Genomic DNA, 14797 nt, shown 5'->3' on the forward strand with positions numbered 1-14797 from the left:
ATTTCAGCTTAAACAGGCGACTCATTTAGGTCCAGCCGTGTACAAACCCAGTTAAAAAAAAAAGGGGACATAGCTAGGGGAGCGCCAGTTAATTTTGGGCATTAACTGGCGCTCAAGTAGTTACTTTTGTAATACCCTATGGGCCAATAGTTTGTACTAAAAAGCCATTGTAGAATTATTTGAAATCGTGGATAAACAACAATGAACCCTGGAGAGTGACGGTCGTCCCTTTGGTGCCTTCATTTGCAATGAAACTCGGAACTTGGAGCTCGGAACAAAGTAACCCCAAAGTTGAGCAATCCAAGCCTTACAAACATACAAAAAAGCATGTACAGTGGGGAAAATAAGTATTTGATACAGCCGATTTTGCAAGTTTTCCCACTTACAAAGAATGGAGAGGTCTGTAATTTTCATCGTAGGATCTAAAAAAAATCCAGAAAAATCACATTGTATGATTATAAAATGATTCATTTGCATTTTATTGCAGAAAATAAGTATTTGATCACCTACAAACCAGCAAGAATTCTGGCTCTCACAGACCTGTTACTTGGGCTGTGTTCAAAACCGCATACTACATACTTGCAAACTGCATACTTCTATTCTGCATACTGCATACTCATCGATCAGACAGTATGCAGAGCGTTTACCCACAATGCATTTCGCTCCTGCCCGAGCCAAAATCAGCCGGCCTGAAGCTGATTTTGCTTAAGCTCTAAACTCTGTAAACTTTAGCAACATTTGAAACATTTTCAGGTGAGAAAGTAGTCGTTTAGATCCCCAACGTGTTGAAAATCTGACAAAATACCGGCTATTTACAATTTTGTTCCCACGAATTCGGCGCTACTAAAGCTAGCCACAGTGAGCAACGCACTTCCGGTTATTTTCACAAAATAAAATACCCGTTGCCTTTTATCATAGGGACAGTCATTACGATACAATTGGTGCTTTTGTTTTGAAAACAGGAAGTGAACCTACCCTCGTTGTAGCTAGCTTGAAACTGCCATTTTGACAGGAAATGAGGATCGGCGACATCATGTTACGTTGCATCTTGGGTAGTTTGAGTATGAGTAGTAACCTCATGATGCATACCCAACATTTCGGAGAATCTAGTATGCATCTGGGAACTTCTCGCTTACTCAAACTCGCAAACTAACTCAAAAAGTTAGTATGAGTAGTAGGAGTAGTTGGAGAAGTATGCGGTTTCAAACACAGCCTTGGTCTTTAAGAAGCCCTCATATCCTCTACTCATTACCTATATTAATTACACTTGTTTGAACTTATTACTTGTATAAAAGACACCTGTCCACACACGCAATCAATCAGACTCCAACCTCTCCAACATGGGTAAGAACAAAGAGCTGTCTAAGGATACCAGGGACAAAATTGTAGACCTACACCAGGCTGGGGTGGGCTACAGAACAATGGCCAAGCAGCTTGGTGAGAAGGCAACAACTGTTGGCGCGAGTATTAGAAAATGGAAGAAACTCAAGTTGACTGTTAATCTCCCTTGGACTGGAGCTCAGTCATGAATTCTATGGAGGGCTGGTAAAATTAATCCGACGGTTCAGACTTCACATGGGGTTCAGATTAAAAATCGGACTTGGATCTACGAAATTCCGACATCCGTGTACAACTGTAAACGCATCATTAGTTGTAGCAGACAAACGCCGGGCTCTCAATGCATGATGCAATGTAAATTAGTCAAAGTAATGGGACATTAATCATCGGTTTTATCGACGACGTTTGCCGCCTTAAGTACGAACGGGATGGGGGTCACTATGAATCTGGGGGGGCCATGTCCCCCCCGTCCCCAGTGCTATCTGGGCCCATGGACATAGCCATATTTACCTGTTTATATCTGCATTAAAAACAGACCTGATTCGGTCCTGGAAATCACTGCATGGGCTCAGGGACACTTCCAGGAATCATCGTCTGAACACAGCTCAGCGTAACATCCACAGATGCAGGTTAGAGCTCCATCAGGCAGAGAAGAAGCCACATGGGAACATGACCCAGAAACTTTGCCGTCTTCTCTGGACCAGAGTCCTACTAAAATCCGACTGGGCCTGAATCCTCTATCAGACAAGAGTGGGACAACATTCCTCTCCCAAGGGTCCAACAGCTGGTCTCCTCAGTTCCCAGATGTTTGACTGTTGTGATAGATGGTTGTTAATGCATGGATGCAGAGGTGGGTGGTAACGAGTTACATTTACTTGAGTAAGTTTTTGAAAAAATTATACTTCTAGGAGTAGTTTTAAATCACTATACTTTTTACTTTTACTTGAGTAGATTTGTGCAGAACAAACTGTCCTCTTACTCCGCTACATTAGGCTACAATGAGCTCGTTACTTTTCTTACCTCTTTGGTATACTACGCCTCATTATTTTTATCCCCCCGCGTACGCCTCATTTTAATGTTTTATTCTGACAGAGAGAGAGACTTCCGCCAAAGGCTCTACCACCTGACTGTGTTCCACCAATCAGACGCAGCCGTGCAGTCTGGTCACGTGACTATACTCGATCTCAGCGGCGGGACGGGTTAGCTTTACAGTTTACAGTCGTAGCAAACAAACAAAGAAACAGATGAAAAATGTCAGAATCAGCGGTGGGAAATGCAGACACAGACGAGGCCTCATACTGAAAGCATGTTTACCTTACAAAGAGTGAGAAACAGCAGCCACATTATGTGTCTTCTGTGTCAACCAAAACAAACGCACATTTCAGCTGAAACTCAACATCTAACTTGAGGAAACATGTAGCGGTAAGTTTTCTAAATTAGTTTTTTTTTTTTTCCCCCGTGGATAGGCGAATATTTGTTTTTAGGTTACATATGTTTTAAACATTCCCTAAGTATTAGCCTATTTTTTTTTTTTTTTTATCAAAGTTCTTGAATTTACCTGGATTATTTTAATTTAAGCTATTTTGTAATTAATTAATTTATGTATCTTATCAATTGGATGAACTCTAATTTGCCTAAAGATGATTATTTTGTATTTTTGTCTGTCTGATTGAATGCTTGTGTTAACAAATAAATCAGACGTTACTCAACAGTTACTCAGTTTAGAGTAGTTTTTTACTCTTACTCAAGTAATTATTTGGATGACTACTTTTTACTTTTACGTGAGTCATATTATTCTGAAGTAACGGTACTTTTACTTGAGTACAATTTTTGGCTACTCTACCCACCTCTGCATGGATGTATCCCTAACATACCTGTGAACCATTTTATAATGATGGTCCGGATTAGGGCTTGTGTTTTAAAGCATTTAGTCACGTTCTTATTGATGTTGGAGAAAGATCCAACTCCCTGCAGTGGAACCAGCAGTGTGTTGTTTCCCCGTCCATGTGCAGTCTGTTGGAGGCAGAGATGTTTCAGAGCCAGCCAGAGCCGAGCTGGTGTCGATGATGTCGCACTTCAACCCGCTTCCGCGTCAGCTTCTCTTCTAACAGCAGATGGTATCGTCCATCTTACAAACAGTCAGCGGCCCTCCGTTAAAAATAGACACGAAAGCCCGGGCAGTGTTAAGCGGAACCAAATGGACCTGAAACTGGAATGGAAGATGAGCCATTAATGACACATAACATGTGTCGCTAATAAAAGAAAGATCCCTTATCTTTTGAAGTTTCCACAGTAGCCGTGGAATTCCTTTGTGCAACAGGTCAGTGATGGAAACATGGAGAGGAAAACAAAAAGGCTGGCTTCTTATCTCCTCCTGGAAAGTTCTTCTGTTTGCTCTGAATGGAAATAAAACAGTATGGTGTCAGAGCGCTTCTATTTCTCTGCTAATTAGTCGTGTGTGTTTACTATGATCCTCCATGTGTTCAGACAGATGATCAGCGGGGGGGAGGACCACTGCAACCGGTTCAGAGCTGCTTCACAGAGATGGTGTGTGTTTGGATGTTTGCAGATAAATATGTGTGTGTTGTTGGACGGGGTGAGAGTGAAATATGGACTTGGAAGAGAAGATGAGGGCGCTGGGGCTGATCTCTGACAGCGCGATCAAGATGTACTTGACTGTTTTGTGTGTGTGTGTGTGTGTGTTTGGGGGTTTTGGATATGTGTCTTGGCGTCTGAATATCTACTGTACCGGCACCCCTTCGTTACCCGGACCTCCCAAACCATTCAGAAGGATGACGATGATTTAAAGTCACATCACTCTAATGTAACACACACACATATATGCTTATGGGAACCATGTGGGACAGACTGTCTCTGACATTACAACCATCATCTCACTCACTCTCCGACCCATGTCTGCCTCGTTAAACCTTCATTTGGGAAGGTTGTGTGTGTGTGTGTGTGTGTGTGTGTGTGTGTGTGTGTGTGTGTGTTTTGTAAAAGCCCAGCTTGTCAGGCTCCTTCAGGCATGCTGATGGAATTAATGCCTCCTCGTTTATGGGAACGAGGTTCTTACTCTTTAGAGTCTCTGCCTCTCTTAAAACTGATTTAGTCATCAGTCAGCTGTGAAGAATTTATGCTGCAGATGTGTGCACGTGTGTTTGTATTCGAGACATTTGAGTTGGGTTTCTACCAGCGATGCCTGAAAAAAAAAAAAAAAAAGACGTTTTCTTTAATCAAATCAAATCAAACTTTATTTATAAAGCACTTTTCATACATTAAAATGTAGCATAAAGTGCTATACATGTTTAAAATCAGCCCCCATCCCCACCCCAGCACATACACACAAACAGACACATGCACACACCCCTGAAAAATCTAAATAAAAGCAGTTTAATATATATATATACATAAATATAAAATAAAAAAAACTTAGAAACGTGTGGCTTAAGTTCCGACAGGAAGTGGAAATCAAATGATTTGACCTCACTAACATGGGAGTCTCTCTTTAACTCATGTAGGGTGCTGTATGAGTGTAGTACAAACATTGACAACTCCTAGAAGGCAGCAGCCATGTGGTGAAAGTGAGAAGTTTCAGATTAAAGCCTTCTACACTTAGAAATTAGTACTGTGCATCTGTCCATCGAGAATGTTATGTGAAATTACCGTATTTTCCGGAGTACAAGTCGCACTTTTTTTCATAGTTTGGCTGGTCCTGCGACTTATATATCAAAATATATATAATTTAACATGTTTTTGAATGTAAAATTCATACTGACTGACATGAACCAAGAAGTAAACATTGCTATCTCCAGCTGTGAGAGGACACTCTAGGCTTGTGACAACTATATGCTAACAAAGTAAGCTAATCGTGGGCTGAAAGCAAGATGGCCACAGCTGGAGGAAGGAGTCCACAGGTGAGTGCTTGAACAACGTACTGCCGGGAGAGGCTCGTCAGCGGTGCGTTTACGTCTCCACGCCCTGGTTGTTGCCAAGGAGATGAATATAAATGACTTTGCAGTCGGCCTTCTTGGTGTTTCCGCTTCATGCAACGCAACCGCCTCTGGGTCAGCGGTGTGTGGAACTTCTGGCAGACTTCAAAGCCAAGGTCGAGAGTTTCCGTGATTTCATTGAAAAGCAGGTAACTGAACACAACGTGTCACCGGATCTTATTATCAACATGGACGAGGTCTGTTCTTGGTCTTGGATTTTGTGAAATAAATTCTAAATAAGTGCGACTTATATTCCAAAAAATACGGTACAGCAAACTGAGCATTTTTCGATAAACACATATTTGCCCTTTTTACAATGCTTGTTTATCTTGATAAAATGTTACTTTGTGATGCAGTGCTGGACTAATACAGCAAAAGCTGTTTCATACACTGGTAAAAAGAAGATTGTGCTAAACGTATGACATGCTAGCTTTGTACTGGCTTTGTACTTTGTACTCCTTTAAGTGTTCGAAGGCACACAAAATAACAATCCATGTAAACATAATGGGAAAAAAATGTAAAACTTAAGAAACCAAAAGTTCAGAATAGATAAATGGTAACATCATTGCAGGCCAAATGGGACAAAATGGTAATTTATATCCAGATAAATCTCTGTCTATGTTAAAATTGGCTTAAATTCAAAGCAGCTTTTTAAAATGTGGGTAATTTTTGACTGATTCCAAGCAGACGGAGTTCTCTCCTTGGAATAAAGACATACTTACAGTACCTTTTTATTGAAGGATTTAGAGCTGGAAATAAGTTAGAAGCAGGCCGATGATAATTTTGTGAATAGGAATACGGGACGACCAAGCAGATAATCCAACCTGAGCATACAGTGTGCAGTGGTGTGTAAGAGTTTATGATGAACCTTACTGCTCTATGGTGGACTGTATCCAATGCATGTAAGCGTTTCAGAGATGAAAGCATGTAAATAACATCTCCATAATCCAGTACAGACACAAAAGTGGTAGCAAGATGTTCCTTTGTAGCTTCAAAAGACTTGATTCTAAAGAAAAAAAGCTATTTTATTTCTTTCGTAAACGTGAAGCTCATGTTAAATGTGAGATTTAAAGGACGGAAAATCATCAAGTAGGATTCTGAAGTATTTGTATTGGGATAGTGACTTGGTTTCAAAGCCCTGAAAAGTGATGAGGGGCAGAAAAAGCGCTCATTTAGGTTTAAGTTTAGATTTAAGGAGCCCCATTTTATTCCAGGATGTCACTCCATTTAAAGCTACTTTCCTTTTTAAAGGTAAGTTGATTAATTTCCAAAAATGAGGTGAAATTACCAGCGAGTCTTCATCTCACTGCGTCCCTCCAATCGTTTGATTAAAAACTTTATTTCTTGTCTTGGTATGCATTTAAAAGTTGAATTAACTCATATTCAAACTTTTCAGGTGAACACGCCTTAACCAAACCAAAGAGTAGCTGAAAACGAAACAAAAACAACTTAAACTTCAGTCTGTTGGCTGGAAATCCTGCATTTTATTCCTCCATCACCCCTCCGACCTCCACACCTGGACTCTGCTGATAGTTAATAGTCCTGATCCAGCAAGATGCTGATAACTGCTTAAAATGTTACACCCATTGCTCCTCACCAAATACAATCCGACTCATTGTTTATTCTACATATTTATTAGTTTTCTACTTAATTTTTGACTGAATTAACAATACTTCTAATATAAAACCTCCCTAAAGAGTCAGTGGACTTAAGGGATTTGGTGCTGCAACCTTATTTTTTCTGGTAAGACCAGTATGAACACGTAAAATAAACAAGATTTAAATCAGTGTTATCCATTAACAGAGATGCTCTTCTTCATCTACTTTTACTTCAACTGGTTTCCACAGATGGCAGTCGAGTCAATTAGTGTTAAGGTGTGGAGTTCTGTCCGTCTGCTAAAATATCCAAACAAGTCGTTTGATTTAAGTTACGACCGGTGGAATTTGAGACTTGATGAGTTTCTGTTACCCCCCCGGAGTCCCTCAGCAGCAGTATTTTACACGAGCTGTCTCAAAGCCTTTCCACAAAGCCCTTAAAGTTAATGGTGAACGATGAGGTTAAATTTTCTACATGCAGAGGTTTCATTTACAGTGAGAGGATAAGGAGTTGACTTCAAATCAAAGAAACATTGTAATCAATATCTCTTAGCACAAGTATTATGAGGGAATTGTGAATTATTTTGTGTTAAAGGAGCTCGGATTTTGTCACATTTGCACTTTAAGCTAATACGAGCATGATTGTATTGATCAGTGTTGACATCACAGTTATGCATTGTGATTATTAATTGATTTAGGAGGGAAAAGAGGTCTTTATTGCATCTTTATTGCTTCCAAATGTGATCAAAATTGGTTGCTTTGATGTGCTAATAATTTGCAGTCTTACTTGAGTCAAAACTGATCACAAAATGGCGACTGTCGGGCACAGAGGTCTTGTTTTGAGACCCAAGATGTGTTTTTCTTTCCTCTTTCATGTTAATTTATTCGGTAAATAGTTACCACACTTTGGAGGATTGGTTAGTGGTGGATGTGAGCAGGCAATGTGTGACAGAATTGTCCAGATTTTCCAACTAAATACACTGATTTTTGGTTAAATTGACCTTTTATGCGCTTCCAAATACCTCCTTATTTTCACTATTTTTCTTTACTTTTTGTACACATTCAATTTCAGTTGCAACACCGAGTTATTGTAATTTCATACATCACCTTTAAGCTTTTAAACCGGTTTGATTTGATTTGTTTTTTTGTTTTTTTTTTTGGCCAGAGCTTCATCCTACTTTTGTGAAATACTTTTATTTTTAAGCAAAGAGAGGTTTTTAGGAGATATTTCTTTCGCTTTATGCCAGAAATACACCAATAACTGGCTTAAAATGGCAAAAATATCAACTTTTGGTGTGTTAGAATTGGTAATTTCCTTTTAACAGTCTTTAATCCCATATGAATACTATTTTACACATATTTTATCACATGTCCGTCCTCCACGACTATAAATTCAAACGGAAAGTTCTGCAGTGTTATTGGGCATTATTGCAACACCGAGTTATTGTAATTTCATACATCACCTTTAAGCCTTTAAACCTGTTTGATAAGCAGTGACTCGCCGTTTTTGTTTTTTTTTTGGCCAGGGCTTCATCCTACAATTCTGAAATACTTTTATTTATGAGCAAAGAGAGGTTTTTAAGAGATATTTATTTCGCTTTATGCCAGAAATACACCACTAACTGGCTTAAAATGGCAAAAAAACATCGACTTTTGGTGTGTTAGAATTGGTAATTTCCAGTAAACAGTCTTTAATCCCATCCTGCACTTGGATATGAATACTATTTTATCACATTTTTAATCATCATGTCCATCCTCCACGACTATAAATTCAAACGGAAAGTTCTGCTGTGTTATTGGGCGTTATTGCAACACCGAGTTATTGTAATTTCATACATCACCTTTAAGCCTTTAAACCTGTTTGATAAGCTGTGACTCGCTGTTTGTTTTGTTTTTTGGCCAGGGCTTCATCCTACTTTTCTGAAATGCTTTCATTTTAAAGCAAAGAGAGGTTTTTAGGAGATATTTCTTTCGCTTTATGCCAGAAATACACCAATAACTGTCTTAAAATGGCAAAAACATCAACTTTTGGTGTGTTAGAATTGGTCATTTCCAGTAAACAGTCTTTAATCCCATCCTGCACTTGGATATGAATACTATTTTATCACATTTTTAATCATCATGTCCATCCTCCACGACTATAAATTCAAACGGAAAGTTCTGCTGTGTTATTGGGCGTTATTGCAACACCGAGTTATTGTAATTTCATACATCACCTTTAAGCCTTTAAACCTGTTTGATAAGCTGTGACTCGCTGTTTGTTTTGTTTTTTGGCCAGGGCTTCATCCTACTTTTCTGAAATGCTTTCATTTTAAAGCAAAGAGAGGTTTTTAGGAGATATTTCTTTCGCTTTATGCCAGAAATACACCAATAACTGTCTTAAAATGGCAAAAACATCAACTTTTGGTGTGTTAGAATTGGTCATTTCCAGTAAACAGTCTTTAATCCCATCCTGCACTTGGATGGGAATACTATTTTACACATATTTTATCACATTTTTAATCATCATGTCCGTCCTCCACGACTGTAAATTCAAACGGAAAGTTCTGCAGTGTTATTGGTCGTCGCCTGCTCAGGCCCATGGAGCCGACCAATCAGAGCAGACTGGTCTCTTTTGGGAGAGGGAAGCCTCTTTGGCTTCTCTTCTTACAGGTAACGGCTTTCTTCGAGTCATATCAATGGAAACTTAGTGCTAAACCTCACATCCCAAAGCGATTAGAGAGCATTTTGTAAGATTTTAACAATCTTTGAACACATTTGACAATCTTCTCTCCCAAATCAGCTAAACTGATATGATGAAGTGTTTATCTGTGATGAAGTAAAGAGTACAGGAATGTAGTTTTATAATCCAAATAAGAAAATTGGATTGTTTTCTCAGAAGGAAAACATGATTGAAACACAGAGTGTTCGTTTGGCCTCATTTTTTACGACAGAAGATGGGAATTTTATAGGATTTGTGTAATTTTGTAATAAAGTCAAGTCGATTCTCTCTTAATTATGGTTTTTGCTCTGTGGTCTTTCATTTACTGCCCGTCCTCCCCATCCTTTCATCACTCCTGCTTTTTCTCAAGTCCCCCACTGCCTGGCAAAGCCACAGATCGTCAAAGACCTCAGCACTCCACACTCTTCGCTGGTGTGTTTGACACGATGTGTCAAAACAGGCCACACTGTCTTATTCCAGCCCCTGACATTTTCTTTCTTTTTCATCTCCCTCCTGTTTTTCCCCCCCTTCCACTGCGTATTTTCTGTGCCAAATTCCTCCATGACCAGAGGCGTTTTTTTTCTTCCTTTTTTTGAAACACAAGTTAGATGCAAAGGGCCTTTTTGTGAGATGGGTGGCTGATCTACTTGACAGACGTTCCAGTTGTGTCCTCAATTGAACCTCGGTTGGTTTTTTGACGGCGATTTTTGTCGTCAGAAATCCCAACACGCGTTTAGAAATTCCCGATAATGCAAGAAAATTGCTGCCAAAGAAGCACGATAAATGATGACATGTCTGGCATAACTCAACACGGGGAAAATAAACTAATGAAGAACAAATAGAAGCTAAGTTATGGCTTGGATTAGAATAATTGATTGATTTGTTTTCTTGCTGAATGATTGCGAAATAAAGGGAAATTTAGCATGATTAAATGAAAGATTCTTTTATTTCACACCTAATATCTCTATTGTTGATTTTTAACTCGGACACCACCATGATTGTTTTTACATTTGCTCTCCGAACAAAATGAGGGAAGGGGTCCCAGGGGAGGGAGAAGGAGGATGAAGCAGAAGAAGAAGAAGAAGAAGAGGAGGAGGTTTCGAGGGGGCGGAGAAGGGGGGTGGGGTAGCAGCTGAAGCCTCAGTGGTGTCACAACTGCCAATTTGTGGGCAGTTTGAGATGTTGACATCTGCATTCTTTCACGTTCACTGTAACAGAGACCAGCTTTAGATCGCTTTATTTATCTCGACGCTCCTGCGGTTGAAAGGATGTACCGTCCTAGACGCTGAGTGTCTGTCTGTGAGATGAGAAAAGGGAAAAGAGACCCAACAATGTCCCAGAAATCATCCTCTGCAGGCTTGGAAACGCATGTCACGCGACTGTTCATGTACGCTGGAAACAGATAAAAGGTGTGACGGGCACTTGGTAATGAATTGGACCCAATCAGTGAAATAAATGTTGATATCTGGGCTATTACGACCCGTCATTTATTCACTAAGGAACATGTTGCTGTATTGCATATCTGTGGGAGGCAAAAGACGTTCCCAATAACTATTGATCAGTCCTGAACATGAGGCCAGAGGAAGTGTCTCCCAGTCTGCTGTACTGGAGCTTTAACACTGGGATGTTGATGGATTTCCTCACATGAGAGGCGGGATTTGACTTAAAATTACTTTCTTTGGTGTAATAACTTGTCCTCCGCCGAAACACACCCCAACATGGGATGTTTGTTCATTTTGGCCAAAAACGACTCCTCATTAAGTTAGTAGAATATGCGACCTCTAGTGGTGGACACAGCAACTGCACGTAGGCAGTTAAAATGCGTGAAGATTACGAATGTGTTTTAGACCTAACCTTGATTGTTTTCTCACCCAACCAGGACGTGATAACACTCAGTGGGTCTACATGATGAGATTAATTCGATTATAGCTATAGTTGGGTTATGCTCCTTATTTGGGCGGGGGTAATTATCCTTGGATATATGGCGGTGAATAAATGGAATCATTGGCACAAAGCGTGTGATAGGTGGCGCTGTACCCATTTTAACTTTTGCTAATAGACCCACTTCCTGTTGACCTCTTCACCACCAACAACAACATTTAGTTTGTGATTAATTATTGCACAAACATGATGCATAACGGAGCATTCTCCATCGCGTTGTTTGTTTCTTTCCGACGGCGACAACAACAGTAATATCGTCTCCTTCGACTTCCGGGTCACGACCCCGGGACAAATTCTCGAGGATGTCTCTGCCCTCTTCTTTGCCTTCACGTATCTGTCCCGTAGCTTCTTCCACACATTCTTACAGAACTCACTAACAAACGCACCTCCTGACTGAGCCTAGTTTCAAATTGGTCCATCCGGTCTGTCGTTCTCGGCGCAGCGAAGTTACAAAAAACGACGGGTGCACGACAACGCGCTGCGCCGTCTTTTCAAGGCAAAGCGCCAAGCCTGAAACGTCATTTTGACGTCACGGGCCGCCACCGCCGTGAGCGACGCCTCAACTGTAAATCCGCCTTAAGGTGTCTACATGAACTCAATACCACAGTCTTATTGTAGTTTGGCCATTAATCTGATTCTTTCAGTGCCATGTAATCCCACTGGTTGTTTTGGTGTGATATGGTCTTGTTAGCTGCTTGAGACGATGCATCCATCCTTTCCTCCTACCTCTTTGAGGGTTGGTGGCGTCTGCTCAGATATGGAAACATTCACGAGTTGTATTTCCCTCCTGCTGCTTGTACTTTACAGGACGCTGTTGCAGGTCGTATTTTTAAGGGCATGAACAAATATCAGTCATAGAAACTCGTGTGTGTAGCTGGGATGCTTTCTTAACTGTAACCCAGTGGTTTTGCGTCCAAAGCTTTTAAGGCCTAAACCTAGCAAGTACTTTAAAAATCCAAAACTAAGCAAGCTGTTGAAATTTGTCCGACCGATCACTAGAGAATTTGGCTTTTTTGGCTCGCACCTATGAAACAAATATCTGTGTGTGAGCCCTGCACATGTGCAGCCATTCACCTGAATTCAATGTGATATTGAAGAAGCCACAAAGACGCCATCAAAAGCCCACAAAAGTGTCAAGCGACCATAAACCAGAGCGCTGTGGTTCAGGGCTGGAAACCAAGGCTCATGAATTGTTGCGTCTCCACCCCGGGAGCCTTTAGGACAGCTTCAGGCCCGGGAATGTGCTTAACAAACTCAGAAGCATTTCATTTCAAGGGTTCACACAGTTCTGTCACGTTGCTTCAAGATTTTAACCCTCTAACCGCCAAAGTCGCAGAATTGCGACATGACGTCAGCATAAACAAAACAGTCTGTAGATAAACTAAACGGGCTTTAAGGTGTTCAGTCCTCCTACCACTAGTTGGCAAACATGTTACCCTTTCAAACAAGACCAAGCTCACATCATTTTGTAGGTCACAGTGTTTTTATAAGGCAGTGCAAAAAAGCCGCGCGAGCTCAGACGGAAGCAGTTATTCAGAGCTGTTCTGTAGAGACGTGCAAGTCGAATTTTTATTGTCAGCGAACTATTAGTGAGTTTTTAACACCATGGCTTGTAAGAAGTTGAACCGTGCGGAAGTATTGAGCATGCTATTTGCCGATTCCGACTCCGAAGGAGAGTTTTTACCTCGTGAGGAGGAGGATCGGACGAGCGCTCATGCTTCCCACGGTGAAACTTCCGAAGGCAATGGTGCCGGCATGCGAAGCGAGGCTGTTCTCCAAGCACACACACACACTCCAACTCATTCGGTGCCGTTATCCAACCTCAATGGAGTGGGTGGTAGTGAGGAACGCGGTCGCAGTGTCCGTAGAGGTGTTGGTCGAGGAATCAGGGGTGGGAGAAGTGGGTCTGGTATCTTTAGCATGCGCTCTCTCCATCCAGCCCCCGGTGCCGCGGCGCGCCTATCCGCCAGCGCAATGATCCTGACATTTTACCACTTGTTTTATTATTGTATTCCTCATTCCTGATCATTATGAATAAGGTTGAACAGGTTAAAAAAAAAAAAAATCAATTCAATGTCTTCCACTTCTTGCATGTGTTTTCCTACCCTATGGTAGCCTAATGATGACAGTATTTTACCACTTTCTCCTGTTTTATTGTTGGTTTCCTCCTTATGAATGATGGTAAAAGACAGAAAAATGAAAATAAGTTCAAACATCAAGTCAATATCCACCATTTCCTGAAAAAATATAGGCAACTTTTCGCATGTGTTTTCCTACTATATGGTAATGATGATATAGTAATATTTTACTACATTATTCTGTTTTATTGTTGCTTTCCTGTTCCCTGATCATTATAGATGATGATAAATAGACAAAAAGAAAAAAAAAAAGTTTTAAAACAAGTTCATAATCACTCGATTCCAATATTTCCTGAACATAATGAGATTCAAAATGGCTGCCACCTGATGACGTCATAATATGCAAATTAGATCAATAATTTCATACCCCACATAAACTATGGATCATGGGCAACATTTTTCTAATGTACAGTAGGCATCTATCTTTAACCCCCTTTCAGCCACCAGCTTTTGAAATATTAATGTCAAAATCTAGTATTTTCAAAAAACAATCTTGGCGCCTAAAGGGTTAATCGAGCATTTATTTTTTAATTGAATGATGCAAAGAACATCTACAGCAACAGTTTTTAAGATGTGTAAAAATACACTTGAAACATACAGAATAAGATGCATTATTCTGTTTTTAGGCGGTTTGTTCTTAAACCACTTACACAAGTGGATCATTTTCATAACTTTAGACTTTTAGACTTGAAAATGTGTAATTTACGTTTCCTGTCTGGTGAAAGTTTGTGTCCGTTTCTCTCCTCCTGTTGGAGTTAAACCTGAAATGGAGCACAACCTGTATTCAGAAGGCACTTTATGATCTCTGACCACCATAAAGGTTGACATCACCATTGGTCAAAAGTTCCCATACTGCTCTCAGATTTCCTGCAGTGCTCCTTGCAGCTTCCCGTCCTCCGTAGGGGGGGACTGCTGTCCTTTTACCGCTACTGTCTGGTTCCCATGAGCTGTGAAACTGGATCATGACCACTGCAGATTCAAAAGTAGTTCAAGATATATGATGTTTTTTTGTTCTGACACAAGATACATCCATTTATAGGAAAATTATGACCTAAAGTTCAACATTCATTGTCATTTGGCGCCATTCTACTA

The sequence above is a fragment of the Odontesthes bonariensis genome, chromosome 11 (assembly GCF_027942865.1).
Source record: "Odontesthes bonariensis isolate fOdoBon6 chromosome 11, fOdoBon6.hap1, whole genome shotgun sequence".
Classification (NCBI taxonomy): Eukaryota; Metazoa; Chordata; class Actinopteri; order Atheriniformes; family Atherinopsidae; genus Odontesthes; species Odontesthes bonariensis.